General features: G+C 46.2%; 1 protein-coding gene across 2 annotated transcripts in view; it reads left to right on the top strand.

Moving 5' to 3' along the window:
• The first annotated feature begins 1,993 nt into the window (after positions 1 to 1,993).
• Positions 1,994 to 6,217, top strand: part of MARCHF1 (membrane associated ring-CH-type finger 1) — a 462,352-nt gene continuing 458,128 nt past the window's right edge. For both annotated transcript variants that reach the window (XM_037897485.2, XM_043545930.1), the window contains exon 1: positions 1,994 to 2,170. The gene's annotated coding sequence lies outside the window, so the exon portion shown is untranslated. The remainder of the gene's footprint in view (positions 2,171 to 6,217) is intronic.

Genomic DNA, 6,217 nt, shown 5'->3' with positions numbered 1-6,217 from the left:
CATTGGCCTGGAGCGGCAAACTGCGGCCAGTGGGAGCCGCTATCGGCCGAACCTGCGGACGCGGCAGGTAAACAAACCGGTCTGGCCTGCCAGGGGCTTTCCCTGAACAAGCGGCGGACTGGCTTTGAGAACCACTGTTCTAGACCAGTCCCCTACACTCAGGGCTGGACTAAGTATTATCTAGAGCAGGGATGGGCAAACATTTTGGTCTGAGGGCTGCCTCAGGTTTTGGAAATTGTATGGAGGGCCGGTTAGGGGAGACTTTGCCTCCCCAAACAGCCAGGCGTGGCCTGGCCCCCGCCCCCTATCCCCCGCTTCTTGCCGCCTTACGGCCCCCACGGGACTCCTGCCCCATTCAACCCCGATTGTTCCTTGATGGCCCCTCGGAGCCCCTGCCCCCTGCTGCCCTATCCAACCCCTCCACTCATTTCTGACTTCCCCTCCAGGACCCCGTCCCATCCAACCACCCCTTCTCCCTGTCCCCTGCCCCCATTCAACCTCCCTGTTCCCCACCCTTTGACCACCCCGACCCTATCCACACCCCTGACCACCACCCTGAACTCCCCTGCCCTCTATTCAACACCCCCTGCTCCCTACCCCCTTACCGCGCTGCTTGAAGCACTGGTGGCTGACGGCCCTGCTGCACCAGGACAGGCAGCTGTGCCACCCAGCTGGAGCCAGCCACGCACCACAGAGCACCGGGTCAGGCCGGGCTTGCAGCTGTGCTGCCCCAGGAGCTCATTGCGCTGGCAGCGCAGTGAGCTGAGGCTGCGGGGGAGGGGGAGACACCAGGGACTAGCCTCCCGGGCCAGGAGCTCAGAGGCCGGGCAGGAGGGTCCCACTGGCCAGATGTGGCCCGCGGGCCATAGTTTGCCCACCTCTGATCTAAACCATCCCTGACAGATATTTGTCTAACCTGCACTTAAACCTCCAATGATAGATTCAACAACCCCCCTAGGCAATTTATTCTAGTGTTTAACTACTGGAATTAGGAAGTTTTTCCTAATGTCCAGCCTAAATATCCCTTGCTGCAATTTAAGCCAATTGCTTCTTGTCCTATCCTTAGAGGTTAATGAGAACAAGTTTTCTCCCTCCTCCTTGTAACAACCTTTTATGTTCATGAAACACTTTCAGTTTTTCAATAAAAATGAAACTGAAACCTTCCAAAAAGTGTTTTTTCCAAAACCATTTTCAGTTAAAGTATTTTTGGATTTTGAGAATCCCTATAGTTTTTACCAAAAAGAGAACTGAAAACTTAGTTGGAAAAAATGGTTGTAAAAGGAAAATTTTAATGGAAAAATTCTCTCCTCTTGGCCAAGAGGCCATTTTTCATTCAAAAATTGTTCTGAAGAAAACAATTTTTTTTTGAGCAACGTGGGTTGCGTCACAGAAGTGCCCAGAGGAAGGGAGAGGGTGTAGGTAATACACAATGGCTGAGATTCTACTATGATTAAGTCGGGAGGAAAGGCTCAATATGTAGGATGGCTTGATCTGTCCTGCTGTGGAAAAATGACCTCTGTGCAATAATGCTCCATTTTTATTCTCTCCTGTTCTCCATTAAAAAGCATGCCAGTTCTGTTTGTTTCAATGAGCATTTTTCCAAACTCTGTTTCAACCTGTAAGTATTGAAAACTTTGCTACTGGTAATAGTGTGGGGTTATGAAGCTATTTTTTTGTTTGTTTACATCATCTTTCTGGGATGTGCCAGGCACCAGCCCAGTGACTGCAGCCCCCTTGCAGGAGTGCTGTCTTGTGGCTTACAGAAAGGTGGTCTAAGTCCTAGGGTTTTTTGCAGCCCACATCTACCCCCTACTGCTCTCTCGGCAACCTTGGTTGCCTCCAGGTGTACTGCCTGTGTGTGACATTTACAGCAGGAGGCTACCGCTCTCTCTGCTTCTGCTCTGGATTATTCCAGCCTTTGAGCATGGCAGATTGCTACTGGATGACATCATGGGAGCAGTGTGAGAGCCGGCACAGAGAGGGGGACGCGACGAGGGGAGGGAGAGAGGCAGAGCCGGGCTGCCTGGCACTCGGCTGCTCATCGGCGAGGTCTGGAAGAGTGCCTGGCAAGCAGCTGGCAAAAAGATGGGGAGAAGATGCCAGCGCCCCGGTATAGAGCCTGCACCGCCGCTTAAACAGGCTGCTCCCTGAGAAACTTAACCCTGCGCTGGTGAGTGATTTCCACACGCGTGCAATTAACACAGGAGGCGAAAGCGAATACACATACCCCTGCACGGCGCAAGTAACCAGCGCTCAGGTGCAGTGTCAGGGGAAGATCTCGGATGCTTAGTGCTGGATCCCGAATGCCCGATCCGATCCCCCTTGTGCGTGGGGAATCCCCAGGAAGCGTGCGAGTGAGAGATGACAAACCCAGCTATGCCCCAGCGTGGAGGGAGGTGTGTCCTGTGCGGGCTAGCTCTGGGTAGCTGGTCTTTCATTGTGCGACGTGGACGCTCCACTGCTTGTTGGTTGGTTTTAGTTACTGATCGCTTATCTTGGGTCAATGCTGGTCAGTTAATGTGACTGGTACAGACTCGGGGCACCTGGCTAACCACGGGTACAGCACCTGGCTCAGCTGCCTGGTTGTCCCTGGGAAGCTTCCAAGCTGATAGGACGTGGGGTGGCTTAAACAGTCCCAGCCCCTGCGAACTCCTCAGCGGCACCGAAAGTCGCAGCCGCCGTTGGGGAGATCAGATTTAACCAGCCTCTCGCCTCCCCTCTAATTCTTACTGCTCATTTTCTTGATCTTGCAGAGCCCCTCAAAGCGCGCGCACACAGACCCAAGCTTCTAGGTGCTTTAGTGAATGGTAAGGGAGGGTGGGGTGCAAATAATTCCCTGACTGTAACATTTGACTATTACAGGTTTGCACTGTACTTAGTTAATTGCCACCACACATGTGACTGGTTTGTTTTGACTAGTCTTGTCTCCTTACTCCTGAAGTTTGTTGGGGTTTGCACTTTTGATAAAAATTCTTGTTTCTGATTTTTGTTTTACAAGCCCATTGACTTCCCATTTGAAAATGTGTATTTTGCTCCCACACGAATTCGGTTTCCAAAAATTGAAGAAACCGGTTACGAGGGAAGAGATTCTATTTGGCTATGTTGTATGTAGGTATTCAGATATGCTTTTTTGGTAAGGCTTTTCCCCACTGTCATTTTAAACACCTTTATATAACTGTATTAAGGGGCAATTTCACATGCCTCTGTTTACAATGTGATAGATGGTTCTTGAATGTTATGGAGTTTCTGAATAAGTGTAGTATTCTGGCAACAAAAATGAGCCTGGTAATTTGGGAGAAACAACCATCATAAGTCTCCAATATTCATACTAACTTGTGTGTGTGTGTGAGAGAGAGTTTAATTAGTCGGTGCTTACAAAAGTGAGAGACTGAAAGCTATAGCAGCTGTCGGTAGTGAAGACAGGTATTCATATTTGCCCACTCAGATCTGCCAATGCACCTTACTATAATCATCATCATTTGGACTATTTTAGTTCTGGATCTCTCTTGAGCAAGATGGTAGATTCCTCATCGTATATGAATTGAAACCTGTGTTATCCCAATGAATTCTCTCCTTCTCCCTTATTGTATGCCCCCTTATTCTTATATTGACATTTGTGCTTTCAGGGAACACAAGCTATACATTTGGTCACTTTTTCCCGTTTGTTCTGTTACCTTACAACCATTGGTGAACTGAAAAGAGGAGAAACAACTGAATAATAAATCCAAACAATCTTAAGAGCAATTTAGAGCATCAAAGAGGAAGGTGAAGTTTCTCCTACAAATGGGAGAGAGGGCAATAAGCTACTGTGAAGACCAACTTTTAGGTCTAAAGAGTGTTCTCTGGAAACCTGGTAACTATTTCAGCTTTCTTTCTTAATTCCTGTGCTAATTACATGAATCTAAGTGCAGCATCTCCAGTGTAGTTGAACAAGATAATGAGCTTATCTTGCAGAAAACTTCACTTTTAGTACTGAACAGCTAAAGTTAACCATGGAATGGTATCATTAAATAGTGGAAAACTAATTAGCTGTTGCTTAGAGTTCAGGTTATAATTAGGGTTTCCACATTAAAGCTGCACCAAAACTATGTCTCATTTCAGATAACTAAAATGAAGAGAGAAAAATTTTCTTCTAAAATTCTGACTGGCCTATGTACCTAGATCTATGGCTGTGAAGCTTCTTGTTTTTTATCTACAAATAGGAGGGAGCTGAATAGTGTTGAAGCTTATAGCTCTTCCTGTGTTAAGCTATTCTGGCTTTCTGTAGCATGACAATTACAGGTCACTCCTAACTGGTATGTTCTGCAAGATTAGTTCGCAGGATGCTATGAAAGTACCAAATATACTTGAGACAAAAGGAGCCTGACATAAGGATATGAGGAAGTTTGAATCATGAGGTCATGCTGTGTATTTTATCTTATAATGTGTGTCCAAGGCTAGCAATCTCAGCCATGCTCAACCGTGGAAGAGGAGGAAAGACCAGATGATGTCCATTCAGGGGGGAAAAAATGCCCCTTGATTTCTTCTTCAATAAAGGCCATAAATACACTGTAGGTTGATCCTTGAACATTCACTGTTTAAGTAGGTTGTTTTAGGTACTGGTGTACTCCAAGAATGGGAGGAAGCTTCTGGTAGTTGGCATGTGGGCAGGTTGGAATTCTTTCTGGATCTTGTCCTGTTGATATCTCCCCAATTCATGGGCATGCATTCCACATACAACCCATCTTTCTGCTGATGCTACTTGACTGTTGTGAGGTTTATTGTTTGCATGTATGTACGTGGACAAGAAAGGCGGTGGCAGAGAGATGGAGTGGACAGTAGTGAAAAGGCAGATGGGAAAGGGAGGACAGTGGTTGGGAGAAGTGCCTGGTTGTGATGATTTTTGAGGGATGGGATTACGGGACAGTGGTGAAGATGTGTGGGGATCTGGTCTCCTAAGAAATGAGATGGAGGGATCAATAACTACAGGGAGGGTTAGAAGTGGAACAGGTCAACAATTTTATTTTTTTTTTTTAAGTTTCTTCATTTAAAAACTGGGGGTTGGTTGAAAATGAAACTTTTCGCCAAAAAAGGTCACATTTCATTGACTATAGTTGGGGCTTCATTTAAAAAAACTTTTTTTTTTTTTTTTTTTTTTTTTGCAACCCAAAAATGAAAACAAAAATTAAGCTGAAAACATACCTCACCCCCAGTTTTCACAGGAAAAATTCCCACTTCAAATTTTCATTGGAGGGAGCAGGATTCTTGACTAGCTTTAGGTGGAATGGTGGGGGAGAGTGGTGAACTGCCAGAGTGAATCTTCCCTTCACTTTACAGTAATTTACAGAGGATCTGTGGAGCTCTTAGGGCTCATGCTCTGATATGGAGGAGGGTGGTGACTGCCCCAGCAAGTCTTTGATCTGTGGGCAATTGTAGACCTCGCTGAAGCTGATCAGTATGCTACCCACCTTTAATTCAGGCTAAATGAGAGCAATTAAATGTCCTTTGTTTCCACTACCATTAAACAATAGAAGCTACCATCCAGCGCATGGACCAGCATGGCATGGCCTGAGTAGCTGACCCGTGCGGCCTGAGTGGATTTCCTGGAGGCTGATTGCAAATGCAGGGACTGGGGCATTGATTTAGTTGCATCTGAGTGATTGTGGAAGGAACCAGGGAGCCAGGAGAAAGCTGGAGAGGTACTGGTAGAATGATTGTGGGAGGGAGCAGAGACAGAGCTCCTTTGGGCACAGGACTGGTTGGAAAGCGGGCTTCAATTTCTGAACAAGGAAACTGCGTCTTGTTTGATCCTTCCGTTTTCAGGGAAGCAGAACTTTGTGTACACCTGTGTAAATCAACAGTGTTGCATCAGAAATGTCTGACTCATAATTTTTTTTTTCGACTCATGGAAACAATCTGGAAGAGTCACAAATATTGTCTAACTGGTCAGGCCAACGAACAACAGCTCATTGTGAATCCGTGAAGATATTCATAAAGGGTGTGTGCACATGCATCCGGGTGCATGTGTGCAATGGAAATAAGGAGCATAAAGAGAGGCTTCATTGACCCAAAGGTCTCTTCCTATGTACATGATTATGTCCTTAGAACACAAGAAATCACCTGATAGTCCCAGTTGTTTCTAGAGGTAGTTAAATCTGAAGTGAAAGGGCTTTTTGTTCAATGTTACTCTTTAAAATGGAGTAGCTAGCATACACAACCGAAGTGAAACTTTTTAATT

The sequence above is a fragment of the Chelonia mydas genome, chromosome 4 (genome assembly GCF_015237465.2).
Source record: "Chelonia mydas isolate rCheMyd1 chromosome 4, rCheMyd1.pri.v2, whole genome shotgun sequence".
NCBI lineage: Eukaryota > Metazoa > Chordata > Testudines > Cheloniidae > Chelonia > Chelonia mydas.
This window is presented reverse-complemented; position numbering and strand designations above follow the sequence as displayed.